At 45.4% G+C, this 15,786-nt stretch overlaps 1 protein-coding gene across 1 annotated transcript in view; it reads left to right on the plus strand.

Annotated features, from left to right (window-relative positions):
- Positions 1-1,189: 1,189 nt before the first annotated feature.
- RFFL (ring finger and FYVE like domain containing E3 ubiquitin protein ligase) overlaps positions 1,190-15,786 on the plus strand; it is a 77,380-nt gene continuing 62,783 nt past the window's right edge. Inside the window, exon 1 of the mRNA XM_019981260.2 lies at positions 1,190-1,410. The gene's annotated coding sequence lies outside the window, so the exon portion shown is untranslated. The remainder of the gene's footprint in view (positions 1,411-15,786) is intronic.

The raw sequence follows: 15,786 nt of genomic DNA on the forward strand, positions 1-15,786 counted from the left end.
TTGTGATATTACTTTTGTTAAAATACAAACTGTTCAGGACAGCCCTGAGAGGTCTCCATAGGAAACTAAGGTATAAGAAGATTAGTCCACCTTGGGTAACAATTCCCCATGCAACTCTAGTGCTCTGTATTAATAGTTTACTGTGTGTATGCTCAGCTGTTCAGTTGTGCTTTGCCACCCCACAGACTGTAGCCCACCAGGCTCCTCTGTCCACAGGATTATCCAGGCAAGAATACTGGAGTGGGCTGCCATTTCCTTCTCCAGGGGATCTTCCAGACCCAAGAATGGAACTCACCAACCTGCATTGGCAGGCAAAATTCTTTACCACCAAGCCACCAGGGAAGCCCCCTTATAGTTGCTAAGCACTTCTGAATTTATGTATTGGTTTATTTAATCCTCATACCAACCTGCCTCACACCAACAGTACCAATTTCTTCAGGGATGAGGCAAGGAGAGTTCAGAAATGTTAAGTACCTGCTGAAAGGTACCCAGCTGATGATGAACGGCTGGGGTGGGTTCCTCCCTACAGAGTCATCTTCATTCTACCAGGGCCTCCCTCTGAGGAGTTTCCTCACTTTAGACTGGGAAATGCTTGAGAGGGAGGTGCCATAGAGTGCATGGGACAAACGTGGGTTTTGATGTCCTTCAGATCTGGCTTCTAATAGCTCCCAATCATGCGACCTTGAATTAGATAGTGAACCCCGATGGGCCTGGGTTTCTTTCATTGTAATTTGGGGGAGCCATCACTTGCTGATAGCCATTGTGGTGAGGAACAATGGGATATGGAAGTGAGGCAACTTTCAAAATTTTCTTTTGAAACGAGTTCTGCGATGTTCCGGGGCTTGCTTACGCTCTCCAAGCTGGACCACGGTTTGGACCCTTCAGCTCCCGCGCAGAGTGCGGTGACCCCTGTCGACTTGGAAGCAGCAGACGCCCCGACAGCGGAGTAGGGTCGCCATACACAGGGGCTCAGGCTCGTGGGCCGGGGTCGGCAGCCCGTGGCCCGGGGCTCCGCCAGGGGGCGCGCGCGTGCGGAGGCCGCCCTCTGGTCTGCCGCGCGCCTCCCGCCTCTCTATGGTGGCTCGGGCGCGGCAGGAGCGGCGGCGGCGCGCTCCCGAGGGGGCGGGGCCGCGCCGGGGGCGGGGCCTGCGCGAGGGGCGGGGCCTGCGCGAGGGGCGGGAGCGACCGGCCCCGGCGGCTAGGGATGGCTGAGGGGCGGAGGGGGGGCCAACTTCCTGGGGCCGCCCGCGAGGATGTGGCGACCGCCCCCCGGCGCCCCTCAGCCCCGGAGACGCCGCCGCGGCGCAGCCCGCAGCGCCCCTGCCTGAGGCGCCCGCGGCCCGGATCCGGCCCCTCCCCTCCCCTCCCCTTCCCCTCCCAGGTGCGGGGCTGGGCAGGCGGCCGCGACAGGTGAGGAGGCAGCGGCGCCCGCGCTGGGGTCCGCGGGGCGCCCGGCCTAGGCTGGGCTTCTAGGGGAGTCCGGAGTGGGGGAGCGCTGCTCGGCCTCGGGGTCTCGCCAGGCTGTGGTCCTGGGTGGGGGCGGGGGGCGCCTCCTCTGTGCGGGGCGCGGCCTGAGACGCTCGCTGCCCACAGGGGATGAGGGGAAGCCCTCCGTCGCTGAAAAGTCTGCGCATTCAAGGTAGCCCGCACCTGTCCCATTAAAAAGTGCCCCTCACAGAAGCACTTCACCTTTGGGGGCACTAACGGGAGCCGTGTGTTATCATATATTTCCAAACGCCCTACCCGATCGGCAGGTTCAGTTGGCTTGTGGGGGTGGGGGGGAAAGATGCGGCTTTTGAAGCAGAGGAAACTGAGGCAGGTGCGCGCGGCGGCCTGCGTTCAGGAACTAGCCTGACCCTACTTTCCAGGGCAGGAGCCCCGCGGGCTTCTCGGAAGAAGGTGGAGGCTGGAGTTCGGAGGCTCGATGGAGAAGTTTGGGGCTATGCTTCTCCCACCCACGTGCCCCCCTCCCCACCTAGGGGCCCCTGGTGGAAATTGTCTTCTGTTCCCCTGAGGTAACCTGTATGAGGTCGCCAGTGGCCAAGACGGAGAGGAACGGTGGGGCCTCTGCAGCTGGGTTGCCCACGAGACATTTGACCAGACATGGGGAAGAGTGCTCGACCCGGGGAGCCACAGCCTCGCAGGCTTCTGCCTGCTCAGAGCTTGATGTCAGGCTGGCTGAAGATAGAAACAACAGTATACTTTTTCCTTTCTGTTGGCCTGTCATTTGTTCTAGGGGGAAAACTGCTTGTGTAATCAAGGAAGAGTGTACTGTGCTCCTCCCCGTCTATCCCAGGGCAGAGTTACTGTTAGCTCCGACAGAGGGCTTCACCCACAACTGTGACTTTGCCCCCTGGCTAAAGGCCACCAGAACGTAAGGAGCAAACATCCCCAGGTGTTGCGTGGCCTTCTAAGAAAGTTTCTTGCCCATCCCGTTTTACAGATGGCTTGGAGGGCAGACCCCTCTTGTCACCCCCTGTTGGCTGCAACTGTGTGCGGAGTAGTTGTTTTTCCAGTGACAGTTCAAGATAGTGTGGCCAGGGTTGTCCACTTACGGGAGCATTTTTCTAGGAATGGAAGCAGGCAGGGGACACGGTGCTGGCCGAGTTTGTGTATGGAATTCTAGGGTTGGGAGCTAGTTCAGGGGATTTCAGGTTTGACGACTTCTTTATCCTTTTTTGATTGTTTTGCCTCACATTCAAGGAAATAGATGATGGCAAGCATTTCTGAAACTCTATAGCGTATTTCCTAATAATTCCGGACTTCAGAATACAAGTCATAAATTACAGTTTATTTAGAGGTGTTATTTTCTTAAGTTTGCAAATTGGGTATGACAATTACAGTTTGATGTGGCAGGCCTAACTGTAATAACTTGATTGTGCATGAAGAAGGTTTCCATGTAATCTTGGACACGCACACACACATTTTAATGTCTGTTTAGGAAGATCAGCCCGCTAGAAACTTCCATATTGATCAGGAAGATAGCTGTTATCCCGACTGTTTACCTTAGGGTCAGGGATTGTAAATCTTTGAAATCGACTTAATTTAACCCATTGCTAAAATAACATGCACAAAAAGAGAGCTGTTCTCCAAAAGGTTAGAAATTAATTTGTTTTCAAAACTTTCTCATGACCAAGCCAGTTGATACCACTCTGCTTAGCACTATCTTAAGATAGCAGTGGAAAAAGCATTTTCAGTGACCAGCATTTAAAAAGACAAAACAAACAGCAGCAATAACAAAGAAAGGGTACAGTTTCTTCCCTAATTACCTGTCCATTGTGATGTTTAGTGCACAAAATGTGTTGTGCCTAGAACTTTCTGAAAACACCCTTGTAAACCCAAGGAGTGTTGAGGAAACTAATTCCACCTTGATTTTTTATTCTTAGAACCTTTAATAAATACTGCTGTTGTTTTAAAAGATTAGAGACTTTTGTATGAAACTTGTACTGGCTATAGGGTTTATGTTTTGAGAGGAAAGATTTAACCTCTGCACCTTAAAATCTCATAACCTGCAATACAGAACTGAGTTATAATTTAGAGTTTAATGAGAATGCATAGTTTAAATTGCTGTTGCTGAAGCCGTGAGGTGTGAGCTTCCTCATTATTGTTTGGTAGTGGTTACTGGTTATTATTTTTGTTTGGTTACTGATTATTGGTAGGTGTGACTTGTGTTTCTGTAAGAAAGATTCTGGCAATCTGAAGGACAGTCTTTTTGTAGGCAATCACAAATTCCCATTCCTTCAATAGGGAGATGGTGTGGTCCCTTTCTTGTTTTGTGAGTTTATATTACTTGGAGTTTTAAACCCCTAAAACCTGTTGGGCTCTTAATAGAGTATCCTATTGTATCTTAGATGAAAGCCGTCCTAGATGGGTTGGAATCATTGGCCTTACGTGTTGAAAGATTTTAGCTCTCCCAGTTTCCAGGATTTATCTGCTGTGGTCAGGACAGTAGTTTTATTTAATCCTCATGATGCCATTCTTAGCTTAAACCCATTATCCTCCTTTATCTTTGTTAAGACTGTCATGAAGTTTCTCTGCTTTCTAGTTCAGGGTGACTATTCCACATGTTTGATGCATTTGGGCCCATTAATGTTCAGAATTGGAGCAGTTGAGCGTTAAGAGAATCTACCTGTTTTTAAACATTTTCCTTTTTCAAGGCAAGCATAAAAATCTTGAGTTTCCTCTGGGGAAAATCAGCTCTTTAAAAATCTAATAGGAAAACAAAAGCTGGTTTTTCCAGCTTTTTACCAGTACGATTATTCTTAACCTTTTCTTCTATTCTGGTTTTGCCAGTACAGTAGCTAGTGAATGATGACCCAGAGGCACGGGAAAACCCAAGATCTCCCAAATCATCAAAAGAAGGTCACATTGTATTCAGTGTAGCTTTAGCCTTTTTAACTAAAAAGTGAGTTTTATTACAAGGAGTTCCCAAAGCCAGCCACTCCTTAAAAGATTCACTCGCTACATAGCAGTTTTGACACTGAGGGGTTCTATAAAATACAGATTTCCCAGCTCCACCTCCTGAAGTGTTTTTTTTTTTCTTTTTGTTTTGCATGGATAAGTGATGACCGAGAATCTGTATTTTAAAAGCCACTCTGGGCAGCTACTTACAAAGTAAGTAGTGATTCTGATCTGCAACCGGGTTTAGGAACTAGTGTTGCATTGCTTTGAAATTCTTTATAAATTGGTAGTCCCTTTAAAAGCGTCATTATGTTATTCAGGATGTTTGATTTGCTAGAATAGTCCATTTCCGAGTCATGACAGATAACAAAGAGCTTTTATAACTTTTATGTAAATTACTTTCCAGAGGGGCCCTGTCTGCCGTATTATCTGTCAGGAGTCATGAGGGAGGGTTGGGAGAGTAGCTTCCTGTATTTCCTGAGTGGACAAATGAATGATAATGTGGAAACCACTGGAGGACTGAACGGGTAGTCAAATCTAGTTCTGATCGGTGTTGCATAGGAGAGCTGCCTGGTCATCCTCTGTATGTAAGATTTTAAAATAAAGCCAGTTTGCCAGATGTTTCATTTCTACATTAACTGAAGCGCTTATTGGACATGATGGATGCTTAATAGGCAATAAAATTTAGTCACAGGTCCTTTGCCGAGTTCATGGAAGGAAGAAAAGGTGAAATCCAGAACCCTCTGAGTTAAAGCAGAATGGGGCACTAAATATGTTAGGGAATTAAATTTGGGGGAAATGTAACAGTTGAGAAAAGAGACTAACCTGGCTTTGAGCCCCAGCTCCTCCACCTCCTGGCTGGGCTTCTTTCGTTGTTGTTTCGTCCCTAAATTGTGTCTGACTCTTTGTGACCCCATGGACTGCAGCCTGCCAGGCTCCTCTGTCCATGGGATTTGCCAGGCAGGAATACTAGCTGCTAAGTTGCTGCTAAGTTGCTTCAGTCGTGTCCGACTCTGCGACCCCATAGATGGCAGCCCAACAGGCTCGCCCGTCCCTGGGATTCTCCAGGCAAGAACACTGGAGTGGGTTGCCATCTCCTTCTCCAAAGTATGAAAGTGAAAAGTGAAAGTGAAGTCGCTCAGTCGTGTCCGACTCTTTGAGACCCCGTGAACTGCAGCCTACCAGGCTGCTCCGTCCATGGGATTTTCCAGGCAAGAGTACTGGAGTGGGGTGCCATCGCCTTCTCCAAGGAATACTAGATTGGGTTGTTATTTCCTTCTCCAGGGGATCTTCCCAACCCAGGGATCAAACTCGCGGGTGCTTTAGACACATCACTTAACCTTTGTTTGATTCCTTTTCTTCATCTGCCAGATGAAAATAATAACCTGGTGGCATTGATCAGTGGATGAAAAGAGAGCAAATCTCTTCTTTGTACATTGTATGGAGCTCAATGAACATTCTCTTCTCAGAGGATTTTTGTTCCGTAGGCTTCAGATATCTTTCGAAATCCGGCCTTCCCCCTGTCTCCTTCCAGGAATATCTACTCGGTCAGCTCTTTTAGAAAACATATGAAAGAGTGAGGACTCAAGAAGGTGAGAATATGGTAAAGAGGAATGAGTCACAGATACTTGAAAAAAATTTTTTTCTTAGAACGAGTGGAGTGTAGGCATATATCCAGAATGACTGTCTGCGGGAATAAATTCATGACATTATCCAAATTCTGCCTCCAGTGTCTGGGCCGTAGCCTGGGAGCTCAACTCCGGCTCCCAGGCTTGGGTGGGGGTGGGGGTGGGGGCTGTAAATAGCACCTGACAGCCCTTTCTTTTCTCATCTTCCTCCCCCCACCTCCCTTTTTGTTTTTTTTTCTTCTTTCCCTCTCTCCTCCCTTTCCCCCTTTCTAAACTGCCTTTTCCTTTCGACTTGCTAATCATGGCCACAGAAATCACATATCAGGCCGCTGGAACTCTGAGGCTAAAAAAGGTTGCTGGTTGCTAACACCTGTCCACCCAGCTAAATGAATAGGATCTTTTGTGGGCAGGAGGTTAAAAAAGCTGATTAGTACAATACTGGCTTAAAGGACCTATTAATGATCTACCATATGTAAATGACCAAGTGATTTTAAGCCATTTTGGAGATTTGTTTCTTATACTCTACGTTCATTTTTTTTTGTATTGAATTAGGATGTTGGCTGGATTTTTCCATGTGTGAATCTGCTTATTGCCCAGACTAATTTTTGTCATACTGATTAGGAATCATTTATATTCTAAAGAAGTTTCTGCCCTTAACGGCCTTTGTGTTGTTCGGCAATGTCTAACTTGTGTGTAATACAATTAAAGTTTTGTTCACTGTGCTGCTGACATAATTAGTTTAATTTCTGTTCCTTATATATTTCTCTTGGCAGCTGGGAAATTAAAATACAAAATTTTGCATAAAACTGCTTTTTTGAGGGGGTGATTTTACTGTGAGTCCAACGGACTTAGGCCCAAGGGTGCAGTTTTGAAGATATCTTACTCAACATTCCTGTAATAGTCTCTTTTCCTCTCTTAGAATTAATGTATTAAGACCCATAATTGGCTATTCAAGCATTCAGAAGAGACAATGTTTGGCCTTCACCCCGTGATTCTATTTTTTACTCTATCTCTTTTGAGGAAATGTGTGTAATTTTTGAAAACCCCTAAGTATATTACAGTTACAGTATATTACATGAGCGTGTGAACTTTTGCGAAGACTAGAGAATGCAGTGGTTTTCTCTGATAAGCTGTATTACTTAATTCTCTCCTCAAATCACCACTCTGTTCTTTTTAGATCATAGCGTGTGCAGACCTGATGTGAAAGTGAAAAGGCTGTGATGCGTTTCACAGAGATGGCTGTAGTCTTCAGGAGCAGAAGTCGCTCTCAAGGAGACTTTACATTTAATTACGCTAATCCGCACTTAATTTCCTACAGCGTTCTTGGAGAGATTCTCACTAGGCTGCTGATTTCATGGAGTTATGACCTATGAAGGTTTTTATCTCGGTTAAGCCTGCTAACTTTTTTTTTCTGAAGGGAAAGTGACGTTGGTCTGGTAATTTCTCCATTGTCCTCTCCTGTAAAAAGATAAGCAAAATCTTTTGGCTCTCCCAGCCTCTTTCAGCACGCATGTGCTGAATTTGAACTTTACAGAATTTTTTTGAGCTGGTGTTACTTGACTTTTAAAAGCTGCCTCTTCTCCAGTGCTACAGATTAAGCCTGCATCTCCTAGGTTGACCTTCACATGGTTTTTCTAGAACGGCATGTAAGAACATGGTTTCATTATCTCTGGGTTGTGGAGTGAGTGGTCCTGGACAGAGGAGCCTGGCGGGCTACAGTCCATAGGGTCACAAAGAGACAAACAGGGCTGAGGAGCATGCATGCAGTAGTCAGGTCTCCTAGGACAACCGTTTGTTTCCACCAGGCCAGTTCTCAGGGTAGGGGAAGCCCACCCCATTTGGATGACTTGGAGCCAGATTGATTTGCTGAAACATTTTAACTGTCTTGATCCACTTTGATGAAATACTGCCTAGTCATCCTGAAATTTACAGGAAGTTAGGCCTACTGGAGGCTCTGCTGCCCCCACCCCCACCCCTAGTGGTTAAACGTAATTAGCTAGTAATCAGCACCATTGTTTGTTTGCAACTGCTGGATTATGTTAAAAGATTTAGAAGAAAAGCTTTTTTTAAGGAAATGGAGCAGCCTCCTCTCCCATCCTGGCTTTTTCTTGTTTTCCCCTATTCATTTACTTTGAAAAATCTTTCCAGTCTTAGTCCTGATAAGGCATATGAATCAGTATATTTTATACAATAAGAAAGCTTCTTGTCCCTCTAGCAATTTCTGTGAATTCCACCTCCCCCTCCTCCCTTTAAAAAAAAAACAAAAAAACTTTCTTCCTGATTAAGATATCTGCTTGAGAAATAACCAGACCTTATCTTAGGTTGTCTTCCAACCTTTTCCTGGGTCTTGAGTCAGTGGTTCCTTAGCCAGTGAATTACACCTCCTCCTGATCATGCTGAATTATTATCTTCAAGGCATGGAAGAACATCCACTAGAGGGTGAGCCTTTATTTGAAAATGCTGGATGAAAGGAGTGTTCTGATTTGGGGAAAGAGTGGAGTGTTTTCCAGGGCTTTGGAGAGAGTGGGTGCAGCTTTGTTCAGCCAGTTTGAGGAATCCTTAATCCAGAATGTCTCTCAGGAAGAGGGCGGATTGCCTCGGGAATGATTTTTGCGGACCAGCAGCTGTGGTTTGGGCAGTTTGGACTTTATGGAGGTGCAGAGGAAGTTAGGGGTTAAAATTTTGTGCTGGGAGCGTGGGGTGGGAATAACAGGAACTAGGAGAATTCTTGGGCCTTTTTTCACGTCTGTCTGCCTCTCTGCCTCTTGAGCGTGATTAGATTTAGGTGCCATTCTTGGTCATTTTGTCCTATACTGATGGAAAAACCTGCATAGTCATCCTGTGTCACATCTGAAGTTTACCTTGGCCAGTGTTTGCTGCAGAGCGGGTAGGGAGGGACTACCCCAGTGCTTCCAGAGGGCTTGACAAGGGCACGGCCACCCTGCCTACCTCCCTCACCATATGGTTGGACCCAGCACTCCAGGTGACTCTGAGTCATCACTCCCACGCCCATTGATCTAGTTCAGTGTTTCCCAGCTGTCTGGACTGGTGACAGTTGCATACTGGCAGCTTGAGGAATAGTGACGTGAAGCAGCCAATTTGTGGGGTTTTAGACACTTCTGCCGGAGAAGGCAATGGCACCCCACTCCAGTACTCTTGCCTGGAAAATCCCATGGACGGAGGAGCCTGGAAGGCTGCAGTCCATGGGGTTGCTGAGGGTCGGACACGACTGAGCGACTTGACTTTCACTTTTCACTTTCATGCATTGGAGAAGGAAATGGCAACCCACTCCAGTGTTCTTGCCTGGAGAATCCCAGGGATGGGGGAGCCTGGTGGGCTGCCGTCTATGGGGTTGCACAGAGTCGGACACGACTGAAGCGACTTAGCAGCAGCACATACTTCTGCAGCTTCATCCCAGATGCTCCTCATCAGGTTCCTAAATTTTATTTATCTGAATAAACTTTTCTGTACAGCACATTACCATGTCTCCTGTACTACCAAAACTAATATTAAAAATGAAAATACATTGACATTTACATCTAATTTGGTTTTTGAGATATCAACTATCCACACCTGCACTGTTATTTGTGGAAACGCTCAGAAATAGCTGCCTGAAATCTCTCTTCTCAGGTTTTCAGAAACAGCACAGACATAAAAATAAGTCACTAGTTTTGTTTGGAAGGGGACTGGTACAAAATTTGAGAGTTCTGAGTATCATGTCAAGAAAGCAGATCTTGATACCATAGCCTGTAAATGTGTACGTGTATCTTAATATACATTTGGTCTTCCCAACCAAACAGCGTTTTTTTTCCCCCTAATGGGGAAAAGTTGAAATTTGCTGTTACGTATTACTGATATCAAAGCATGTTAAAATATGCTTTCTGTAAGTTTTTTGTCTTTTTAATTTTGACTGTGCTGGGTCTTCATGACTGCACGGGCTTGTCTCTAGTTGCTTCGAGTGGGGGCCACTGTCTAGCTGGGTTGCAGGGGCTTCTCATTGCAGTGGCCTCTCCTGTTGCAGAGCACAGGCCCTAGGGTGCAAAGACTTCAGTAGTTGTGGCACACGGGCTCAATAGTTGCGCTTCCTGGGCTCTAGAGCACAGGCTCAATAGTTGTGGTGCACGGGCTTAGTTGCTCCTTGGCATGTGGGATTCTCCTGGATCAGGGATGGAACCCGTGTCTTCTGCATTGGCAGGTGGATTCTTCATTCCTGAGTCACCAGGGAAGTCTGCTTTCTGTAAGTTTTAATATACTGATTTAAAAAATACTTTTTACCTAAAGTAATTTATCAGGGATTACACTCAAATCATGACCTTTTAAAAAAAAATTCTTAGAGGCATTAGATTGTTATTGCAGTAGATCAGAGTTTTCGTAAGTGTCAGAGTCTCCCATTACTTATAAAAACTGCTGTCGGGTCCCTATAAAAACTGCTGTTTCCTGGTTGCTAGCCCACAGCTATGGAATTTGGGAATGAAGCTGGGGATTCTGATGTAGCTTATCTGCAGCCCACACTCGAAAAAAGTATTGCTGTCAGAAGGAACCACACATTTAAAAAAATGAACAATGTTGAGAAATGCCGATATTGGGGGGCTGCCTTTAAAAATTCTGCGGAGGAGGAATTCAAGGCATAGGGAAGTAAAAAAAATCTCCAGTTCACCTAGAGTCTCCGTTAGTTGGATCTTGCAGACCAGCAATGAGGTCTGTTGAGTCTAAGTGGATACTGTTTCCATGAGATTACACCAGGGTGTACCTCCTTATTGGTTTCTCCTCACCTGTGTGTGCATGCCCAGTCGTGTTTGTCTGACTCTTTGCAACCCCATGGACTGTTGCCCGCCTGGCTCCTCTATCCATGGGATTTCCCAGGCAAGAATACTGGAGTGGGTTGCCCTTCTCCAGGGGATCTTCCCAACCCAGGGATTGAACCTGCTTGGCAGGCAGATTCTTTACCACCGCGCCACCTGGAAAGCACATAGATTTCTCTAATTGCCCTTAAATCCGAAGCTGTAGGATAGGGCAAGAATGCTCTGATTCCTTCAGAACAATAAATGACACAGTTGGCATTTTTGTAAGTGAAAAGCTAGTGCTTCTGAAACTGTGGTGAAGGACCAGCTTTGTGAAGTGCTTATCCAGTCTATTGCCAACTAATATTTTTATGAAGTACAAGAAAAATGAATTACCAGGAAGTCATACACTTGGATGCACAGCAGTGTATACCTACTATGAATTTTTTGTGCTTACCTTACTACAGATCTCCATGGGTGATGTGTGACTGCACACTTTGAGAAGCATCGTTCTAGGTAGTTCTGAGGACATCTTAGGAACTTGATGTTGTTGTTCAGTTGCTAAGTCGTGTCTGACTCTTTGAGACCCCGTGGTCTGTGGCACACCAGGCCTCCCTGTCCTTCACTATCCCTCGGAGTTTGCTCAGATTCATGTCCAGTGAGTTGGTGATATTGTCTAACCATCTCATCCTCTGTCGCCCTCTTCTCCTTTTGCCTTCAATCTTTCCCGGTATCTGGGTTTTTTCCAATGAGTAGGCTCTTCCCATCAGGTGGCCAAAGTATTGGAGCTTCAGCATCAATCTTTCCAACAAATGTTCAGGGACTTGATAGGCTACCTATAATTGAAGCAACCAACTAAGAACTCCCTTACCTGGAGAGGGTTCTACCACTTGGTGACCTGCTAGATGAGAAAAGGTAAGGACGGACCTTTTTTTTTTTCCCTGACTGCAGTGAATGTTGCTGTGCGCAGGCTTTCTCTAGTTGAGGTGAGCTGAGGCTACTCTCTAGTTTTGGTGTGCAGGCCTCTATTGTTGCAAAGCACAGGCTCTAGGTGAGCAGGCTTCAGTGATTGTGGCACGCGGGCTTAGTTGCCCCAAGACTTGTGGGATCTTAGTTCCCGCCAGGAATTGAATACAAATCCCCAGCTGTGGTAGGAGGATTCTTAAGCACTGGACCACCTGGGGAGTCCCAGGACTCTTACTTTTAACGTATTTAAGAATATGTTGATAGACCTTGAGTCTGGTACCAACATCGGGAGGATATTTACCTCTTTTGACTAAATATTAGAAAAGCATTTCCAACTTTTCTGGCCTGTAACTTGACTTACAGTTAATATAGATGCTTAAAGGTGGGAGACAGAAAATAATGTTTAAGGGTGTGCCGTTTGTTTGAGGCACTTCAGAGTGCTTGATTTTTAGAACCCTTTTATAAATAGGAGCAAGCATTATTAGTTTTTGTGGCCATAATGTAAAAATGAGTGTTGATTTGGAGCAGGGGGCGGGCAGGGTGAGGGGAAACCTCTCCATCCATGCGTTTCGTCCTGGTTTAATTGCTTGGTTGGATGAAATGTCAAACTTGATAGATTATTAGGGCTGTTATTTTGGTGGTTAAACAATAATGGAACTGTTTGGATGTTTGCGAGGAACACTGCTCCCTGTGTTTGGACTTTGCTCTGGAGAAAGTTTCAATTGTTCAGAAGCAGTACTAGTTACAAAATGCAGCTTCTGTGGCTCCTAGCACAGCTGTCTAAACTACCAGCTCTACTGGGGCCTTTGGACAAGCATTGTTTAACACTTTGGGAAACAATTTGTGTTTCTGGTTCCAGAATGTCTATGGTTGTTCTGCCTAGTTGGGAGACCTAGAAATGGGAGAATGGTATTACGTGTGTCTAAGTTAAGTCCAGCTTTTTTTCCTTTAAGCATCTCTAGAACAAACTCCGTCTTTCTCACTGGGGTGGGGATGGGTACGGGTGGTTATGATGAGACTGTTGATTCCCTGGGCCTTTTCTTTCCTGGTTAGTGACTGTTCAGTAGAATAGCATGTTGTTGGCTGTGTGCCCACCTGCGGAGGACTTGGGTCGTTATAACCATCCAGCACTTCTCCTTATGTCTCATTTTACCCCAGGGGTTCTCGTGTTGTAAGTGATGGTGGGGTAATGGTGGTAGGTCACTTTCAGGAAGAAGCCCAGATGAGCACAGAAAGTAAAATTTTGAGCTTGAGGCTTGTATCCTTTGAGGCGTATGTCCTGCTTCTATACATGTGATAACTGGCTGAGAGAATCACAGAGGAAGCATCATTGACATTTTTTCCACCAACCTCACCCTCATGTTTTAGAGACTTTTGTAGCAAAGGCTATTTGTAGTGAGAAGCCTGTCTCGTGTGGGGTGCCTACCTGATCTGGTAACCACATCTTTCACCGTTTGTCTAATTGCTGTAGTTCTCTGGTGCTTTTGAGTTCAAGCAGGGCACTTTGGGCTGCATGCTGAGCTGAAATTGCGGTGAGAGTTCACTCTGCGTGGGTTGCCTCTGCTGCCTCCTGGCTCTTTGCTTCTGGCCCCGGGGAAGCTCTGATAAAGCCCCGGGAGGGATGGGGCACAGGCAGCACCTGAGATACACTTCAAATGGTTGAGCCAGCAACCAACCCACACTTAAAGAATCTTTTTTTCTTTTTTATTTCTGGGTCGAAGGGACAGCAGAATAATATGAAATACACTTGCCTTACAAATTATTCACCTTCCTTATTTCCCCATAGTGGTTGGATATTTAGACTAGTAATTGCACCTTTATGGTCACGTACGTCCCTTTCCCCCAACATTTCTAAGCCTTGGCAGTAATCTGTGCTCTATCTCTAAAATTTTATCCTTTTCGAAATGTTATGGAAATGGAATTGTAACAACATGTGGCATTCTGAGATTGGCATTTTTCACTTAGCATGACGCCTTCCATCCAAGTTGTATTTAGTCATGTTGTATTTAGTTGTATTTAATAATGCTTTTTATTGCTAAATAGCCTAAGTAGTATGGATGGGTCACTATTTTTTTTAAATTGTAGTATAGTTGGCTTACAATGTTGTTTTCATTTCTGGTGTACAGCAAAGTGATTCAGCTTATATGTGTGTGTGTGTGTGTGTGTGTGTGTGTGTGTGTGTATTCTTTTCCATTATGGTTCATCACAAGATACTGAATATAGTTCTGTGCCCTGTGCAGTAGGACCTTGTTTTATCTATTTTACATGTTGTAGTTTGTATCTGCTGATCTCAAACTCCTAATTCATCTCTCCCTCGCCCCTTTTCCTCTTTGGTAGCCATAAGTTTGTGTTCTATGCCTTGGATGTATCACAGTTTTTTTAACCATTTACCTATTGTCGGGCATTTGAGTTGTTTCCAGTTTGGGGCTGTTACAGATAAAGCCATTATGAACATTTGTATACAGGTATTTGTGTGAATACAGGTTTTAATTTCTCTGGGTTAAGTGCCTGGGAATGTAATTGCTCAGTCTCAGAGTAAGTATATCTTTAGTCTCTTAAAGAAACTACCAAACTATTTTGCCCAGCACTGTACCATTTTACAGTCTGTCCCACCAGCAGAGTATGAGATCCAGTTTCTCTGCATCCTTGCCAGCATTTGGTATTGTTCCCATTTTTAAACTTTTTAAAACAAGTAGCATATCTGGTTTTTAAATTCATCAGATTGCTTGTAAAACTGATTTGATTAACAGAGAGCAGAGATTTTTGAGTTGTGGTTAGCCCTCCGTGTGGCTGTGTCTCAGGACAGTGGTCAGTGGTCTGTTGACCTTTTTAATCCTCTGCCCTGGTGAAGAATCCATACCTGCAATGCAGGAGACCCCAGTTTGATTCCTGGGTTGGGAAGATCCGCTGGAGAAGGGACAGGCTACCCGCTCCAGTATTCTTGGGCTTCCCTGGTGGCTCAGCTGGTAAAGAATCCGTCTGCAGTGTGGGAGACCTGGGTGCAATCCCTGGGTTGGGAAGATTCCTGGAGAAGGGAAGGGCTACCCACTCCAGTATTCTGGCCTGGAGAATTCCATGGACTGTAAAATCCATGGGGTCGCAAGGAGTTGGACAGGACTGAGTGACTTTCACTTTCACTTTGGTGTCCTCAAGAGAGGGAAGACTAACCAAGACTAACCTTGGGGGAGGCATGGACCATGAGCGTGAGACTCACATTCCCCCTTACCTGGTAGGACCTGGCACATCTCTGCATCTGCCTCAGAATGACAAATGAATGAACCAACTGCTGTCCCAACACTGAATTCTGGTTAATTCTTTACAGGTTTACCTCAGTGAATGCAGCCTTAAATATGCTGAAAATTTGGCCCAGAATGGCCCTAAGAACTTGTTCAAATTGTTCTGAACAATTTGTCCTTCAAATTTCATTTTCTTTGTCCAGTGATCTTAGGAACTTTATTTACTTCATTTCTGATAATGTTAATTAGCTTACACTGCTCATTTAAGTACTAAAATAGCACAAAAGTGTATGTAGGAAACAGAGAGTAAACCTTTACCCCTCCTGAAAGTAACTACTATTGAGTGGCTCTAGGCTTTTGAGCTATGTTTTGTGTCTCTTTCTATATGTATGTACGTATTCCGTGTGTGTGTTCTCCACCTGCTGCCTGTACTGATCCCCCCGCAACCCCTCCATGGATGGTATATTGTGGGCATTTTGCCCTGTGATTCTTTTTTAAATGTTCAAGTGAAGTAAGTGAAGTTGCTCAATTGTGTCCGACTCTTTGCGACCCCATGGACTGTAGCCTACCAGCCTCCTCCGTCAATGGAATTATCCAGGCAAAAATACTGGAATGGGGTGCCATTTCCTTCTCCAGGGGATCTTCCCAACCCAGGGATTGAACCCTGGTCTCCCGCATTGCAAACAGACGTCTGAGCCACCACAAAACTTTGGGTTCCTTTCTCTAACTCCTTTTGTTTTATTGTAAATATGAAGAGAGTGATAACTTTGAAAG

Source organism: Bos indicus, chromosome 19 (genome assembly GCF_029378745.1).
Source record: "Bos indicus isolate NIAB-ARS_2022 breed Sahiwal x Tharparkar chromosome 19, NIAB-ARS_B.indTharparkar_mat_pri_1.0, whole genome shotgun sequence".
Lineage (NCBI taxonomy): Eukaryota > Metazoa > Chordata > Mammalia > Artiodactyla > Bovidae > Bos > Bos indicus.